The sequence below is a fragment of the Canis aureus genome, chromosome 29, assembly GCF_053574225.1.
Source record: "Canis aureus isolate CA01 chromosome 29, VMU_Caureus_v.1.0, whole genome shotgun sequence".
NCBI classification, from domain to species: Eukaryota; Metazoa; Chordata; class Mammalia; order Carnivora; family Canidae; genus Canis; species Canis aureus.
This window is the reverse complement of record NC_135639.1, coordinates 34,398,083-34,417,687: the sequence shown is the minus strand read 5'-3', so window position 1 is coordinate 34,417,687 and position 19,605 is coordinate 34,398,083. Positions and strand designations below refer to the sequence as shown.

Below are 19,605 nucleotides of genomic sequence, written 5' to 3'. Positions count from 1 at the left end.
ATGAAATATCCAGAATACACAAATCCAGAGAAACAGAAAGTAGATTAATGATTGCCAGGGGCTTGAAGAAGAAGAAAATAGGAAGTTAATGCTAAAGGTTATGAGTTTTCTTTTTAGGGTGATGAAAATGCTTAAAATTGACTGTAGTGATAGCTGCAATTCACAACTCTGTGGATATACTAAAACCACTGAATGGTGTACTTTATTTTTTGTGACCCCACCCCACCCTGAATGGTATACTTTAAGAGGATGAATTTTCAGTATCAATAAAGCTGTTATAAATTATACATATATAAAACATGTATTACACACATTACTAAAACCCTTAATTTATTCATTGCCCTAATATTCACAGAGATGTATTCTATTTTGCAGAGCCATGAAAATGTTAATACCAATCTGGCTGGCTGATTTTAAGTTATCATTATCCTTAATGGATAATAAATATCCATTTTACTTTTTAAAAAAGTCTATTGTTATACCCATATATCTAAGTGGCCAGTCTTATCTAAGAAAGGTGTCTTCCCAGCCTGAGGGTTCCCATCTGCCTTATTTATAGGACCTGACCCACAAGATGCTAAAGTAGTCATCTTGCTTCTTGGTCTTCCTTGCCCTGTTCAACTCATCATCTTCTTGATGTACTGTTCACTAATTTGTTCTCCTTTCCTGCTCTCTTCTTGCTAGGCATCTCTAGAGACACCTCAAAGATGGGAGAAGTGACCTGCTACTTCTTTCACACATGTCCACCTAGCCCAGGCTGATAGCTCTACCTACTTTCCTAGAAGCAAACTTAACATGCTTTTACACCTACCCACTCTTGTTCCATCCTCTCATCACCTAGGATCCAGAAGAAAAGCATAAGGAAGTAGCAGAACTGTCTGAATTAAACCTTTTAAGAGCTGTGGGATTTTTCATTTCTCTATTAACCACATACAGTTGCTATAAGGATCAAATAATGTAAGGTGATAATTCTTAAGAAACCATAAATAAGGCAGGGGGGTAGCGTGATCACACAATCATTTCTGAATCTTCACAGCAACACACATATGGAGAGTTTCATTTCAACTACAACCAAAACCTCTAGTAGTTTTTAGTCAAAAAACTAATAAGACTGATTTCCTCCAATCACTTTAAAGCAGGAGTCACAAATTTAAATGCTTATAAGGCCAAAAAAAGTAATGTAAATGAGCAAAGCAGTGAGGCAGAATTATGGTGAGAAGGAATACTCACCCTTATCTGAAAGAAAGGAAATCTCAGCTCAGGCCAATTTCTGCCAGGTAGGAATGTGGGCCCAATGTCAATAGGTCTCCTTATTTTCCCTCAAGGAACTGAACTCCCAGGATTTTTAAGTGTTGATACACATTTAAAAGATAACAACTACAAAAATATCTGCATGCTACATCTCAGCCTACTAGTCCAGATATATCTGCTATATAGGTGCCCAGACTCTCTAAAATAAAAACAACACAGGGGTGCCTGGGTGACTCTGTCAGTTGAGTGAGTGATTTCAGTTCAGGTCATGATCTCAGGGTCCTGAGATCAAGCTCTGCATTGGGCTCTGCACTCAGCAAGGAGTCTGCTTCCCTCTCTCCCTCATTCATGCTCACATGTGCTCTCCCCTTCTCTAATAAATAAAATCTTTAAAACAACACAAAGTGAGAAGATACTGACATTTTAGCACAAGGGAAGAAAAGGAATTACATACCAGTAGAAGCCAATGTTGCTCAGAATCAAAACTTATTAGCACTACTAGGGATTTTTAAGCTACTTAGTTTGATGTCTTATAAAAAGAGGCCCATGTAAAGTAACCCACTCAAGATAACAAAGCCAATCTGTGCCAAAGAGGGCTTTAACTCAGACCTTCTCATCACCAGAGTGACTCTTCCAATAAAACACACTGGCTCTAGAGAGAATAGAATTATAGAGCAAATAAGACATTCTGTCACTGGATAGCAGTCTGGAGTAAAAACTCAGAAAGAGGGGTCAAGCTCAGATACCTTCCCGGAACAAACTCTGAGCTCAAGAATGTTACCCTGGGTTGCCTGGATGGCTCAGTTGGTTAAGCATTCAACTCTTGATTTCAGCTCAGGTCTCGATCTCAGGATTGTGAGCTTAAGCTCCATGTTGGACTCCATATAGATGTTGGGTATGGAGCCTACTTTAAAAAAAAAAAAAAAAAAAAGGAATGTTATCCTGATTAAATGATGTCTGATACTCCCAGCCTCTTCAGATGGTGGCTAATGATTTATATATGGTAATTTGTATTGGCCATCAGCAAAGCACACAAAACCAGAGTAGCATGGGGAAAAAGAGAAGATGAGAATTTTGACCAGCTTGAGAAGGAAAAATAAAAAAGTGCTAATGTTTATTTTCATTTTTTTTTTTTTTAAAGATTTTATTTATTTATTCATGATAGTCACAGAGAGAGAGAGAGAGGCAGAGACACAGGTAGAGGGAGAAGCAGGCTCCATGCACCGGGAGCCCGACGTGGGATTCGATCCCGGGTCTCCAGGATCGCGCCCTGGGCCAAAGGCAGGCGCCAAACCGCTGCGCCACCCAGGGATCCCTATTTTCATTTTAAATGTACTTCTTCCATAAAACCAAATCTTTAGGTGTAATTAAACAAAGGATAGGAGAAAAAAAGAAAGGCCATAGGTTTTTTTGTTTGTTTTTTTTTTGTCAAAGTCCTGCAAAAGGTCTCTTGGAAAGTTTGTTGCTTTAATCATTTGCTAAATTTTTTTTTTTTTTTCATTTGCTAAATTATCTGTAAAATCATTTAATTCTCAAGTTTTTAGAATCCTAGAATTCTAGGGCTGGATGAAGAGTAGGAGCCATGCAGATCATCTCTCTCAATTGAGTAGACTTACTCTACAAAATGTGTACATTCACACTAAAACTCAGATCTAGGGGTGCCTGAGTGGTTCAGTTGGTTAAGCATTTGCCTTTGGCTCAGGTCATGATCCCAGAGTCTTGGGAGAAGGCCCCTCATCGGGCCCTCACATCAGGTACCCCATTCAGTGGGGAGTCTGCTTCTTTTGCCCCTCATCCTACTCATGTTCTCTCTCTCCCTCAAATAAAATATTTTTTAAAAATTAAAATAAAAAACTCAGATCTACACTTCTCTGTTTAGGAAATTATTAGAAGATCGTTTAAAAGCTATCTTCTATATGCTTTCTCGAAGCTACTGGAGGACATGTTCCAAATACACCATATATCTCTTGAACGAAGGGGCAAACCAAGACAGAATAAGAGCTCCAGGAAACAGATCCATTACAGCAGAGAAGCAAACAAATTCCAGACAACCACATTGCAGTAGATCTGGAGCAAAACTAGTCCACACTGCAGCTGGGGGGCAAGTGTCTAGAAACAATGTCTCTAAGGAAAAAACATGAAATCAATAGATCAGTTAATAGGCTTGATCACATGGGAAATTATACTAAAATGGTTGTGGAAATGGGGAGAATCAGAAATAAGTAAACAGAAAATTAAGAAAATGATAAAACAAGACAAAACAAAAAGATAAAGAAAAAATATTATAATCAGATTATGCTATTTGGCTTGGCAGTGAATAATATAAAGTCATGTTAACACTGAATGAAACTGTATCTAAAAATCCGTGATATTACTATTTTGGTAAGATAGGGCAAGAACGAAAGCTAAGAAAAGTTACATCTTTTCCTACCATAAAAACAAGTCAACGGATAATTTCTAAAATTAAGAAATCAAGAAATAACTGTAGAGCCAATTATTTGGAAATATTAAAATGAATTTCAAAATAAAGAGCTTAAAGAGTTGAATGTGGTTGCCTTCACAGAGCAAGAAGGAAAGGATGGAATAAGGTTAAGAAATTGCTAAAAAAAAAAAAAAAAAAAAAAGAAATTGTTGTTATTTTGCTATAAAACTTTCAGTACTACCTGACTTTTAAAACTCTGCCTTGGGGGATCCCTGGGTGGCGCAGCGGTTTGGCGCCTGCCTTTGGCCCAGGGCGTGATCCTGGAGACCCGGGATCGAGTCCCACATCGGGCTCCCGGTGCATGGAGCCTGCTTCTCCCTCTGCCTGTGTCTCTGCGCCTCTCTCTCTCTCTGTGACTATCATAAATAAATAAAAAAAAAAATTTAAAAAAAAAAAAAAAAAACTCTGCCTTGGGATGCCTGGGTGGCTCAACGGTTGAGCATCTGTCTTCAGCTCAGGGCGTGATTTCGGGATCCAGGATCAAGTCCCACATCGGGCTCCTTGCAGGGAGCCTGCTTCTCCCTCTGCCGGTGTCTCTGCCCCCCTCTCTCTGGGTCTCTCATGAATAAATAAATAAAATCTTAAAAAAACACAATAATTCTGCCTTTATTACATTGATAAATACCAAAAATTAACTTTAAAAGTCAGGCATATATTAAATAGATTCATTTAAGTTTCCTTGAAGGACAGGGTGTTTGATTTTTAGTGCATATATGATATGTTATTTGTTCTTCAAAAAAAAAAAATTTAAAAAGTGCAAGTACTGAATTCAAAATTTCATTCGTTAAGAAAGTCAATTATGTATTAGATTGGCCCCACAGTCATTTTCCTTTTTTCTTTTTCCAAACTTTTATTTAAATTCTAGTTAGTAGGGGCACCTGGGGGGCTTGTGGGGTATCAGCCTGAGGATTCTCTCTCCTTTCCCTCTGCACCTCCTCCTGCTCATATGTGCTATCTCTCTGAAATAAGTAAATCTTTTAAAAACAAATACATGAATTCTAGTTAGTTAAAATATAGTATAATATTGGTTTTAGGAGAATTTAGCAATTCATCACTTACATACAATATTCAGTGCTCATCAAAACAAGTTTACTACTACTAATACCTATTACCTATCTAGCCCATCCCCCATCCACCTCCCTCCATCAACCCTCAGTTTGTTCTCTATCTTTAAGAGCCTCTTATGGCTTTTTTTTTTTTTTTTTTAAGATTTTATGTATTTATTCATGAGAGTCACCAAGAGGCAGACACAGGCAGAGGGAGAAGCAGGCTCCATGCAGGAACCCAATGTGGGACTCGACCCCGGAACTCCAGGATCATGCCCTGAACCACCCAGTCCTCCTGTCTTTCATCTTTTTTCTTTTCTCCCTCCCATTTATTCATGTTTTGTCTCTTAAATTCTACTTCTAAGTAAAATCATATGGTATTTGTCTTTCTCTGACTTATTTCACTTAGCATAATACACTCTAGCTCTATCCACATCATTGCAAATGGCAAGATTTCATTCTTTTTGAAGGCTAATATTCCAGTGTGTATGTGTGTGTACACACTACATCTTCTTTATCCATTCTCAGTCGATGGGCGTTTGGGCTCTCTCTGTAGTTTGGCTATTGTTGATAACGCTGCTATCAATATCGTGGGGTGCATGTACCCCTTCAAATCTGTATTTTTCTTTTAGGTAAATATCTAGTACTGCAGTTGCTGGATTGCATTGTAGTTCTATTCTTACTTTTTTGAAGAATTTCCACTCTGTTTTCCAGAGTGGCTGCACAGTTTGCATTCCCATCAACAGTGTAAGAGGATTTTACCCTTTCTCTCCATCCTCATCCACATGTTTCTGTTGCTAATTTTAGCCATTCTGACAGGTGTGAGGTGTCATCTCATCGTGCTTTTGATTCATATTTTCCCGATGATGAGTGATATTGAGCATCTTTTCAGTTATCTGTTACCCATCTGATGTCTTCTTTGGAAAAATGTCTATTCATGTCTTCTGCCCATTTCTTAACTGGATTATCTGGTTTGGGGATGTTGAATTTGATAAGTGCTTTATAGATTTTGGATATTAACCCCTTATCAGATATGTCATTTGCATATATCTTTTCCCATTCCATAGGCTGCCTTTTAGTTTTGTTGATTGTTTCCTTTGCTGTGCAAAAGCTTTTTATCTTGATGAAGTCCTAGTAGTTCATTTTTGCCTTTGTTTCTCTTACCTTTGGAGACATATCTAGTAAGAAGTTTTTGCAGCCAAGGCCAAAGAGGTTGCTGCTTGTGTTCTCCTCTAGGATTCTGACAGATTCCTATCTCACATTTAGGTCTTTCATCTATTTAGTTTATTTTTGTTTATGGTATAAGAAAGTGGCCCACTTTCATTCTTCTGCATGCAGCTGTCCAGTTTTCCCAAAACCATTTGTTGAAGAGTCTTTTTTCCATTGGATATTCTTTCCTGCTCTGTTGAAGATTAGTGACCATAGAATTGAGGGTCCCTTTCTGGGTTTTCTATTCTGTTCCACTGACCTATGTGTCTGTTTTTGTGCCATTACCATACTGTCTCGATGACTACAGATTTGTAATATAGCTTAAAGCCCGAATTGTGATGCCTCTAGCTTCGCTTTTCTTTTTCGGGTTGCTTTGACTACTCGGGGTCTTTACAAGGTTAGGATGGTTTAATATTCGCAAATCAATCAACATGATGCACCACATCAACAAAACAAAGAATAAAAACTGTATGATCATCTCAGTCAATGGATGCAGAAAAAGCACATGATAAAAATTCAGCATCTGTGATAAAAACTCTCAACAAAGTAGACCTAGCAGAAACATACCTCAACATAATAAAGGCCATATATGATGAAAAACCCACAGCTAATATATATACAATAGTGAAAATCTGAGAGCTTTTTCCTCTAAGTTAAGGAACAAAACTAGCATGTCCACTGTTACCTCTTTTACTCAACATAGTATTGGAAGTCCAAGCCACAGCAACACTAATAATGAAATAACAAAGAGTTACAATCCACAAACTCATTGTGAACCCCATGAAAATACCAATAGTATTTTTCACAGAACCAGAATAAATAATAATAAAATTTGTATGGAACCACAAAAGGCCCCAAACAGCCAAAGCAATCTTGAGAAAGAAAAACGAAGCTAGAGGTATCACAATTCCAGATCTTAAGATAAACTATAAAGCTGTAGTAATCAAAACAGTATGGTACTAGTACAAAAACAGATACACAGATCAATGGAACGGAACAAAGAGCCCTGAAATAAACCCTCGCTTACAATGGTCAATTAATCTACAACAAAGGAGGCAAGAATATACAACACAGAAAAGATGGTCTCTTCAACAAATGGTGTTGGAAAAACTAGAGTTACATGCAGAAGAATGAAAGTGGACCATTTTCTTACACCATACACAAAAATAAACTCAAAATGAGTTAAAAACCTAAATATGCAACCTGAAATCATAAAACTCCTAGAAAACATAGGGAATAATTTGAACATTGGCCTTAGCCATGTTTTTCTAGCTATGTCTCCTCAAGCAAGGGAAACAAATGTAAAAAAAACTATTGGGACTACCCCAAAATAAAAAGCCTTTGCAAAACAAAGAAAACCATCAACATAACATAAGGCAACCTACTAAATGGGAGAAGATATTCACAAATGATATGTCCAATGAGTTAATACCCAAAATATATAATGAAATTATACAACTCAACACCAAAAAAAAAAAAAACAAATAATCAATTTAAAAATGGGCAGAGCATCTAAATAGACATTTTCCCAAAGGAGACATACAGATGAGAAGATTCTCAATATTACTAACCATTAGAGAAATGCAAATCAAACCGCAATGAGGGGGTGCCTGGTTGATCAGTCAGTTAGGCATCTGGCTCTTGATTTCAGCTCAAGTCATGCATGATCTCAGGGTTGTGAGACCAAGCTCTGAGTCGTGCTCTTCACTCAGAGGGGAGTCTGCTGGAGATATTCTCTCTTCCTCTCCCCCTCCCCATTTCTCTCTCTCCTTCTAATAAAACAACAACAACAACAAAAAACAAAACAAAAAAACCCACAATGAGATAACATCTCACATCTGTCAGAAAGGCTAGAATCAAAATGAAATAAAGTGTTGGTGAGGATGTAGAGAAAAAGGAAACCTCATGCACTGTTGTTGGGAATGTAAATTGGTGCGGCCACTGTGGAAAACAGTATGAAGTTTCTCAAAAAATTAAAAATAGAAATACTGTATGATCCAGTAATTCCACTACTAGTTACCCAAAGAGGATAAAAAGATATACCCACTCCCCCACCACCAAAATAAGATAAAAGCACTCCCATGTTCATTATAGCATTATTTACAATAGCCAAGCTCTGGACACAACCAAAATGTACACTGATAGATGAATGGATAAAGAATATGTGGTGTGTGTGTGTGTGTGTGTGTGTGTGTGTGTGTGTGGAGTATAATGGAATATTACTTGACCATAAAAAAGGATGATATCTTGCCATTTGCAACAACACAGATGGACCGAGAAAGTATTATGCTATGTGAAAATAAGTCAGAGAAAGACAAATACCATATGATTTCATTTATATGTGGAATCTAAAAACAAACAGCAGAAACATAAGGGTGCCTGAATGGCTCAGTTGGTTGAGAGTCTGCCTTCAGCTCAGGTCATAATCCCAGGGTCCTGAAATCAAGCTCTGACATTGGGCTCCCTGCTGCAGAGAACCTGCTTCTTTCTCTCTCCCTTTGCTGCTCCCCTGCTTGTGCATGTGTGCACGTGCACTCTCTTTGTCAAAAAAAAAAAAAAAAAAAAGGTAAATAAAATCTTAAAAACAAAAAAGGAGGAAAGAAAGAAAAAAACAGGTCCATATATACAGAGAACTGATGATTGCCAGAGGACAGGCATGTTGGGGGATGGGCAAATAGGGTAAAGGAGAGTAGGAAATATAGACTTCCAGCTATGGAATGAACAAGTCACTGCATGAAAGGTACAGCGGGGAATGCAGTCAATGTTATAGCACTGTACAGTGACAGATGGTAGCTACACTTGTGGTTAGCACACCATAAGGTATAGACTTGTCCAAACACTGTTGTACAACTGAAACTAATGTTAACATTGTGTGTCAACTATACTTTAAAAAATAGATGTGAATAATCAAATGTTAAATTATGTTTCTTACATTCTCTGTTCCAAAGTCTATAAAAATGTTGATAATAAATTTTAAAACTTTACCTCAAACATTTAAAAAATGTAGAATATATATCAAATAACTTTCACAGGACAAGGTTTCACTTACATGAAATGCTTTATTTCTTTCTAATGCCAGGAGCAAGCTACTGTTCTGCTCTAGAGCTGACTAAATCTAAAGCTCTTCAATTCTTAAAATTAACCATCAGGATTTTAAATGGACTCAATTCCATGTTGCTTTAAGAAAAATAAACATTTGCTTTACTTACCTGATCATCTGTCTTCACCATTAGAAGGATGGGGATTTTTTGCCTCTGTTGTTTATTGTTATATCCATAGCACCTAAATTAATGCTGGCACATACTAGTTGTATAATTTTTACTTCTGACTTATAATTAATGAAAAATGAAGCAGCATTAAAAGCAGATCTTGTGACACCAAACTTAAAAACTGGTATTAACCCCACAACACCTTCACAATTTATCTTTCTATCCATCTTTAATTCACTAGGACCAAACTTCCTCAAATAAAAATCCATTCTTAATAAAACATGAATAAAATGAAAAATAATACTAATTGAATAGTAGGGATCCCTGGGTGGTGCAGTGGTTTGGCGCCTGCCTTTGGCCCAGGGTGCGATCCTGGAGACCCGGGATCGAATCCCACGTCAGGCTCCTGGTCCATGGAGCCTGCTTCTCCCTCTGCCTGTGTCTCTGCCTCTCTCTCTCTCTCTCTGTGTGTGACTATCAAAAATAAATAAAAATTAAAAAAAAAAGAAATTAACTAATAGAATAGTAACAGAACTAATCACAGTGTGACTTTTTTAATTTCTTTTTTTTTTAAATTCATGAGAGACACAGAGAGAGAGAGAGAGAGAGAGGCAGAGACACAGGCAGAGGGAGAAGCAGGCTCCTCACAGAGAGCCTGATGTGGGACTCGATCCCAGAACTGGGATCATGCCCTGAGCCAAAGGCAGACGCTCAACCGCTGAATCACCATGGTGATTTTAGGTGTCCCTAAAATGTTAAATAAAAACAATTCTCTGTGAATACAAAACAAGACTAGAATCTAGTGGAATTGAGCTTTGTAGAGCTCTCTTACACCACACTGTCAGGTCCCTTATGTCCTATGCATTTTCAAACCACCTTAGTTCCTATGAATAACTCAGAAACACAAAAAATCTTTAAAATACACTCTTAACTCTAGTTTCTTTGTAATAAGAAAACACATACAAATACTACTTACTAGCTACACTGACATTTAGAATATGGAAATGGAGGGGCACCTGGGTGGCTCAGCGGTTGAGCGTCTGCCTTTGGCTCAGGTTGTGATCCCAGGATCCTGGGATCAAGTCCTACATCAGGCTCCCTGCAGGGAGCCTGCTTCTCCCTCTGCCTATGTCTCTGCTTCTCTCTCTCTGTATCTCTCATGAATTTTTTTTTTTTAAAGCATGGAAATGGCAAATTGTGAGCAAAAACTAAATCATGTTTATGACTAGAGCTCCCTACTTCCAGAAGCCTATATCTCTAGACAAATTTGTCCAACAAACACTAAACTCCTACTATGTGCCAGACACTGTGCTAGGTGCCAGTGATACCATTATAGGGATTCTTGCTTCTTCAGAGGTCCTGGCTCCAAATATAACTCTACAGATCTAACATAGCCTGTATAGTTGGGCAAAGAATAACCATGTTAACTGAACTGGAATCCATTCTCCCTACTAGACCCTGGGAGCATTCCTAAAAAATCCAGACATTTTTTTAAAAGCTGGTATTAACAGCATAGAGAAAAATGGCAGAACTTAGAACTAGAAGAATCCTTTCTTCAAATGAAGAAACTGAGGCCCAGAGTTTTAAGGATCACTTACCTTTTCTTTCTTGAAGATTTTATTTATTTATTTGACACAGAGAAAAGAGAAGCACAAGAAGAGGGAGTGGCAGAGAGGCAGAGGGAGAAGCTGACTCTGCACTGAGCAGGGAGCGTGATGTGGGGATCCAACCCAGGACCCTGGGATCAGGACCTGAGCCAAAGGTAGATGCTCAACTAAGGCAGCCAGGCACCTCACCTTTTTAAATTCTTTATAAGCAACTGCCCTTTTAAATCAAGACCTAGTTTGAACAAATCTTTATTTTCCAGTGCTAACTTCTTCACCTATATTTTCACATCCACTTTCTCCAAGCCTTCCCTCAGGCATTACCCTCCTCCACTAGCTTCTTCCTCTTAGCCAACAGTACCAACTTCCCTATTTTTCCTACTACAGTTCTGCTCAACCCTTTCCAACTACTACCTAATTGCTCCAAATTCAATACCAACATTTTTTTCAAAGTTACTCTGTAGGGCCCCATGAAACTTGGCTTCTATTCCCTCCAATTTATTTGCAGTTTAACAATGAAATAGTTCTTGGTCTTTTCCCAAGGCCTCAGTATGCTTAAAACTTCTTTGGTTGAGGGCACCTGGTGGCTCAGCTGGTTGGATATCTATCTGCCTTTGGCTCAGGTCATGATCTCCAGGTCCTGGGATTGAGCCCCATGTTGGGCACCCTGCTCAGTGGGGAGTCTTCTTCTCTCTCCCCCTCTGCCTCTCCCACCCCTACTCCTGCTCTCTCTCAAATAAATAAAATATTTAAAACAACAACAACAACAAAACCCTCTTTAGCCAGACACTTCTAACCATTCTCTCTCTCTTTTTTTTTTAAGATTTTATTTATTTATTCATGAGACACACATACAGAGAGAGAGAGACAGAGACACAGGCAGAGGGAGAAGCAGGTGTCATGCAGGGAGCCTGATGTGGGACTCGATCCCAGGACTGGGCCAAAGGCAGGCACTAAACCGCTGAGCCACCCAGGTGTCCCTGGATTCACTTCTGATAAAGCCACTTACCAGCAATGTATCCTTGACCAAGTTAACCTATTGGAGCCTCTATCTCCTTATCTGAAAAACAGAAAAGAACCACAATACCTCCCTCACAGAACTACCGTGGCCATTAAAGAACATATGGGAAACACCAAATACAAGGCAAAACACACAGTAGGCATTGAGTAAATATTAGCTACTTAATCTTTTCACGTTAACAGCAACATCAAGAGCCTCATAACTGAGTCTACTTAGCCTTCACTGCAGCTTGTTCTAGGCTCTGGGCCCATTTCCTATCCTTAAATAGTGGAAATTTTAGACACTTCTGTTCAGGACTCAACAACCTGGTTCTGATCTTTAAACTGAATTCTTAACTACAATCTGCAAACAGATTGCTATTTAAGGACTGCTCCGTCTTGTCCACTGCCCTGAGGGACCTTTGGTCACCTAACTTCCTGATGGTTAACAGCTAGCTATGAGATGGTTAACAATGTGTACAAGACTGCCTCACCATTGCACCTGACCAACCTGTTCTTTTGGCATGCCTTTAGAACACCAGCCCCTAACCAGCCAGGACCAATATGTCACCTAACTGGACTTCTCACTGCCTGGAGGTGAATCTCTCCACAAGAGCCTTCTCTACCCTAATGTCCCTCCTAGTCAAGGCTCATCTTGGCACTAATCTGAAAGTCACCCAGACCCAAGACCTTAGGCTGCTGGGATCTCTCCATCTCCCCCTATGCTCAAAGCTGCTGAAATCTTCTTTTACACACATCCTCTGCAGACATTCTCCTTATTACATGTGCTTTTTTATCCTTTGCCTGCCTGCATTTCAACTATGCTTCCAAAACACAGATTTATCATCAAAAACAAAAAACCACATACTTTTCATGTTGACTGTACTGTTCAAAAGGCATCAGAGACTCTCTGCTTCCTATAGGATAAAATCTTCTGTCCCTTGATTATATTGTAAATATTCCTACTTCTGAGCTTTTGCAAACACTATTCCTTCTAAAATATTCTCTCTTCCCCTTCTCTGTTCATTTAAATTTTATATTTCCTTCAAAGACATTTGCTTAAAACCTATGTTCTCTGTGAAGCCCTCTCTGATATCAACGATAAATGAGCATTCTGAGCAGAGGAAAAGCAGTGCAAATCATCTGAGTCAAGTAAACAGACCAGTGTGACTGGAATGGGGTGAGAGTGATTATTTTGGAAACAAGATCAGAGAGGTGATGAAAGGTCAGGTCCCATAGGGCCTTCTTGGCTAATATAAGGATTTTGTCTTTAAATATGAACAGAATGGGGATCAACTACAAAGTTTTAAACATTCACTAGCAAAGATATTGCACTTGCATTTCAAAAAAGATCATGCTACCTGTGGTGACAAGAACAAGTTATACATAGAGAGGCAACTGCAGAAGCAAGGAAACTGGTTAACAGGCTATTACAGTATCTCAGTAAAAGTGTGATTAGAACCAGGGTGGTGGCAGGCAGAAGTGGTCTTAATCTGGGTGTATATGCTGCCTGTTAAGGGATATGAAAACAAGAAAGGAGTTAAGGATGACTCCAGGTTGTTAGCCTAAACAAGTGGAAGAATAAAGATGTTATTCGTTGAGATGGGGATGAAGATGGCAGGTTTTGAACATGCTAAGTTTAGGATATATATTTGCCATCCAAGGGAAATGTTGAGTAGGAAGTTTATTACCTAAATCTGAAATTCAGGGGAGAGAGATACATTTGGGAACTATCGGAGTACAGATCAGGTGGGTTTCACAAAACATCAGTGATGGTAATTGCTCTGTAATTGCTTTGCCTCATATGTTAGCCATGCGCCACATGTGACTTGAAATGCAGCTAGGGTGACTGAAAAATTGAATTGTTAATTTTCATTAATTTACATTTAAATAAGCACATGTGCCTCATGGCTACATAGTGGACAAAGCATATACAAATAATATTTAAAGCAATGCGATTGAATGAGAACCCTAATTGAGTGCAGGCAAAGATGATGACCAAAGATTGGGTACTGGGGCACATCAACAACATAGACTATTTGTGATAGGAGGGGAAAAAAAATGAAACAAATCTTCATTAACAACAGAATGAAAAATAATTAGTGGCATATTCACATAAGATTCAGCAATGAACACATACCTATGTGAATCTCAAAACAAGGTTAAATGAATAAAAAGTAACTCGGAGAAGAAATTTTCTACAAAGGTCAAAAGCAGAAAAAAACTAAAAAGTATACTGTTCGAGAATATATTCACTTCCTCAAGGAACAAGAAACCTAACCTTATACCTAAAGGAACTGGAAAAAGAACAAGAAATAAAGCCTAACAGGGGATTAGAATAAAGATTACAGCAGATATCAATGACATAGAAATTATAAAAACAGTAGAACAGATCAACGAAACTAGGAGCTAGTTCTATGTGGATAAATTTCTAGAAACACATAAACTACCAAAATTTAAACAGGAAGAAATAGAACACCTGAACAGACCCATAACCATCAAAGAAATTGAATCAGGAATCAAAAATCTCCCAACAAACAAGGGACCAGGGCAGATGGCTTCCCAGGGGAATTCTACCAACCATTTAAAAAAATATTAAAACCTTTTCTTCTGGGGATGCCTGGGTGGCTCAGCGGTTTAGTGCCTGCCTTTGGCCCAGGGAGTGATCCTGGAGACCCGGGATGAGACACGGGATGAGTCAGGCTCCCTGCATGGAATGGAGCCTGCTTCTCCCTGTGCCTGTGTCTCTGTCTCTCTGTGTCTCTCATGAATAAAGAAATAAAATCTTAAAAAATAATAATAATAACGACAACAACAACAAAAAAAAACCTTTTCTTCTGAAACTGTTCCAAAAAAACAGAAATGAAAGGAAAACTTCCAAACTCATTCTATGAGGCCAGGATTACCTTGATCCCAAAACCAGACAAAGACCCCACTAGAAAGAACTAGAGACCAATATCTCTGATGAACATGGATGCAAAAATTCTCACCAAGATACTAGCTAATATGATCCAACAATACATTAAAGGATTATTCATCAGGACCAAGAGGGATTTACTCCCAGGCTACCGGGGTGGTTCAACAACCACAAGTCAATGCGATACACCACATTAATAAAAGAACGGACAAGAATCATATGATCCTCTCAACAGATGCAGAAAAAGCATTTGACAAAATACAGCATCCTTTCTTGATAAAAACTCTCCACCGTGCAGTGATAGAAGGAACGTACCTCAATATCATAAAAGCCACACATGAAAGACCCACAGCAAATATCATCCTCAACAGGGAAAAACTGAGAGCTTTTCCCTTAAGGTCAGGAACACAACAGGGATGTCCACTACCACTACTGTTGTTCAACATTATACTGGAAGTCCTAGTCTCTCCAATCAGACAACAAAATAAAAAAAATAAAAAAAAAGTAAAAAAATAAGAGGTAGTAAATGGTTAAATGTCAAATGGATGTTTCAACATCTCAAATAAATCATTAAGTTTAGAAAAAGAAACCACAATTGTGTGACCTAAATAAGGTCTATAAAAGAATGACAGATTTAGTCATATTAAAAGACAAAAAGGCATTCTAGAATTGGGAATGAACAGCTCATGTACAAGAGACAGTAAACTGGTGGGTCTGACTAGAAAAGAGGGAAGTTAGGTTAAAAAGTGAGGATGGGGGGCACCTGGGTGGCTCAGGGCGTGATCCCAGAGTCCTGGGATGGAGTCCAGCATCAGGCTCCCTGCGGGGAGCCTGCTTCTCTCTCTGCCTAAGTCTCTGCCTCTCTCTGTCTCACATGAGAAAATAAATAAAATCTTTTTTTTTCTTTCTTTATTTATGATAGTCACACAGAGAGAGAGAGAGAGAGGCAGAGACACAGGCAGAGGGAGAAGCAGGCTCCATGCACCGGGAGCCCGACGTGGGATTCGATCCCGGGGCTCCAGGATCGTGCCCTGGGCCAAAGGCAGGCGCCAAACCGCTGCGCCACCCAGGGATCCCAATAAATAAAATCTTAAAAAAAAAAAAAAAAAAAGTGAGGATGGGGCCAGCCTATGAGATGCTTAAATACTGGCTCAGGAAGTTTGGACTTGATCTTGACAAAGTGCAGAACCATTGGTGGTGTCTAAACAAGACAATGGCATGAGGAAATTAGTATATTAGAATTAATCTGATAAAAAGTATCAACTGGTAGGGAGACAGAAGCCTGGAAAAAATCAGTTATATGCACCCCTATATTTATTGCAGCACTGTTTCCAATAGCCAAGATATGGAATCAACCCAAGGGTCCATCCATAACAGATAAAGAAGATACATACATATATATGTACAGTGGAATATTACTTGGCCATAAAAAAGAATGAAATCTTGCCATATGCAATAATGGATCTAGAGGATATAATGCTAAGTAAACTAAGTCAGAGAAAGACAAATACTGTATGATTTCATTCATACATGGAATTTTAAAAAACAGATAGGGAAAAAAGAAAAAACCAACAGTCTCTTAAATACAGAGAACTGGTGGTTGCTAAAGGGAAGGAAAAAGGGGATTGGGTCAAACAGATGAAGGAGATTAAGAGTACAATTATCAAGACCAGCACTGAGTAATGTATAGAACTGTTAAATCACTATATTGTACACTTGAAACTAATATAACACTATATTTTATTATATGGGAATTTAAAAATACATATACAGAACTAGTAGATGTGAGGTGTCCGGGAAGATGATCATAGCTTAAACTAGGAGGGTAATGGAAGCTTAAGTTTACTCCAAGAAACTTCAGGATGAGGGCAGCCCAGGTGACTCAGCGGTTTAGCACCACCTTCAGCCCAGGGCCTGATCCTGGAGACCAGGGATTGAGTCCCACATCCGGCTTCTTGCTTGGAGCCTGTTTCTCCCTCTGCCTCTGTCGTCCTCTCTCTAATAAATAAATAAAAATCTTAAAAAAAAAAAAAAAGAAAGAAACTTCAGGATGAAAGACTCAAAATTTGAGTTTGGTCTTCAGAATAGACAGTGAGAGAAAAAGAGATGCAAAGATTATTCCAATTTTGAAGCTAAACTGAGAAAATGATTAACCAGTATTTGCAAAACTAGGGAAATCAACAGAAAACTGGTTTTGAAAAAAATTCATTCATTCATGTAATAAATATGTCAGGCAGAGTGTGATACCTTCCCCTTGGGAAGTAGCTTGTGAGTCCCACTTTTTTTTTTTTTTAACAGTTACACATTTTTAATAGGCAATGAGAAACTATACAGTTAGTTCTTTGTGGGGAATAAAAGCTTTTATAACTTTTAATGCTACAACAATTTCTAAGTCTCACTTTTAAAAGAAAGAACTGTAATAAAAATACTAAGCTTCTTTTCATAATAAATTGAAAGAGGCAACAGAACACAAAAGTGGAGATACTTCGTAAAAGACACATGAAGAGGAATTACTATTTGTCTGAAAGCTCACTGACTCTCTCTGCATCCCCCACGGTGCTGAGCACACTGTAGTGAGTGATCACAACAAAACAGACATTCAAATAATGGCTAAAGGAACAGAGAGGAGTGAGGGCTGCTGACTCAAGAAAAACCAAAAAGGAATGTCCTAAGCCTCCACCCAGCATACCTAGCAGATCTACCCCTGTGAAAGGAAAGTGCTTTAGCCCTGTCACTCTGCCTGAAAGGTAGGCGGATTATCTGGGTACCTCTTTAGGAGATTTAAAATACCAATAGAAAAATAGAAAGGAAACCAATTCTTATGAAAACATACCTGCTTCCCATCCAACTCCCTGGTAAGATTATCCCCAACCCTAACCTTAAAGGCAGACAGAATGTAACTTTTTACTGTGTATGTTTTGGGCTAATGCTAATTAAAGATAAACAAAGGCATCTTTTCCTTTTAGACAAATATATTTTTCTGGTTAAAAGTAATTTAAAAGCCTGGGGCACCTGGCTGGCTCAGTCGGTAAAGCACGTGACTCAATCTCAGGGTCTGTAGTTCAAGCACTTCGGTGGATGTAGAGTGAGCGAGCGAGCTTACATACATACTTTCTAATGGTACAATTAAAGCCTGGGTCTTAATACTTAGTCGCATTTGGCATACCACTGTTACCAACACCCATAGAACACAGAAATGCAAAGTAGGGATCCCTGGGTGGCTCAGCAGTTTGGCGCCTGCCTTTGGCCCAGGGCGCGATCCTGGAATCCCGGGATCGAGTCCGGAGTCAGGCTCCCAGCATGGAGCCTGCTTCTCCCTCCTCCTGTGTCTCTGCCTCTCTTTCTCTCTATGTCTATAATTAATTAATAAATAAATAAATAAATAAATAAATAAATAAATAAATCTTAAAAAAAAATGCAAAGTGAGATGACCGATGCACAGGTGTTTCAAGTAGTTGCCAGGGACTGGGCTACTACCTCTAGGTTCCTCACAATAGTTCAGATAATTACACACAGCACCAATTTATCCAATATGGCTAAACAGAGGACAATGAAGCTGATTTTTAAATAAATCTTTACAAACTGCTTTAAGACTATCTCTTTCTCAAAAGGTTAGAACAGGAAATGAATGCCTCGACACTGGCAAAGGCAGTTTAACAGTTAAGAGCTCAGGCTTTGGTTCCAGACAGACATGGATTAAATCCCAAGTCTTCCATTAAATAACCCTGTAACCATCTCTGTTAATATATCTCCCTACTTTGTACGGTAGGATTGATTACCTTCCTCAAGATTTGAATATGGGTAGCTTCAGATGTTAGTCCTTTCCTTCCTATAACTATACCCTGATCCCTTTGATTGGACCTGTATTTTCCTTATTAGTCTCAATCACTAATTTTTAATATAGAGTTTTTTAGGTGGTTGATCTCATTCATTATCTTCAAATCTCCTGAATTTCCTTCTTTGAGAACAACCTTATCTTGAAGCTCTGGCAGTTTAACCCATGCCCTGAACCTCATCAGTGAAAGTAAAAAGCTATGGGAGAAAAGTACAGAGAAAACTGAATTGTAGGTAGAACATACAAACCTTTGTATAAAACTTAAAATTGATGCTTTAAAATCCAAAATTCTGGGACACCTAGTTGGCTCAGTCAGTAGAGCATTTGACTCTTGATATAAGGGCTGTGAGTTTGAGCCCCACAACGGGTGTAGAGATTACTTAAAAATAAAGTCTTTAGGGCAGGCCCCGTTGCTCAGCGGTTTAGCACTGCCTTCAGCCTAGGGCCTGATCCTGGAGACCCGGGATCGAGTCCCACATCAGGCTCCCTGCATGGAGCCTGTTTCTCCCTCTGCCTGTGTCTCTGCCTCTCTATCTCTCATGAATAAATAAAAAGTTTTTAAAAATAAAATCTTTAATAAAAAAATAAATAAAATCCCAAATTCTATACACTGAAGACAATATGAAGCTAAGCATAACCTATTAGCAACAAATTAACTACAGAACAAATTCTGACCTGAAGGAGACCCACAGAGGTACCCTGCTTATGCTCACCACTCCCACTTCTTTCTCTAAACTCAGGAATCTTTATCCATATTGTAGTGGATTTTGCATAGTGGGAAATAGAGCAGGGAAAACAAGCTCCACAGATTTTTTCATTTGCATTAGGCCTTTTTAGTATCATTACTACTACTATCCTAGTTCAGCCAGGAAAGACTAAGTCCCAACCAATTTCTTTTTTTTTTTTTTTTTTTTTTATTTATGATAGGCACACAGTGAGAGAGAGAGAGGCAGAGACACAGGCAGAGGGAGAAGCAGGCTCCATGCACCGGGAGCCTGACGTGGGATTCGATCTCGGGTCTCCAGGATCGCGCCCTGGGCCAAAGGCAGGCGC

At 38.8% G+C, this 19,605-nt stretch overlaps 1 protein-coding gene across 5 annotated transcripts in view; it reads right to left on the bottom strand.

Annotated features, from left to right (window-relative positions):
- Positions 1–19,605, bottom strand: part of IDE (insulin degrading enzyme) — a 140,961-nt gene that overhangs the window by 104,925 nt on the left and 16,431 nt on the right. The window contains exon 2 of one of the 5 annotated variants that reach the window (XM_077878391.1): positions 7,560–7,760. The exons of the other annotated variants lie outside the window; for them this stretch is intronic. The gene's annotated coding sequence lies outside the window, so the exon portion shown is untranslated. The remainder of the gene's footprint in view (positions 1–7,559; positions 7,761–19,605) is intronic. 5 annotated transcript variants of the gene reach the window in all.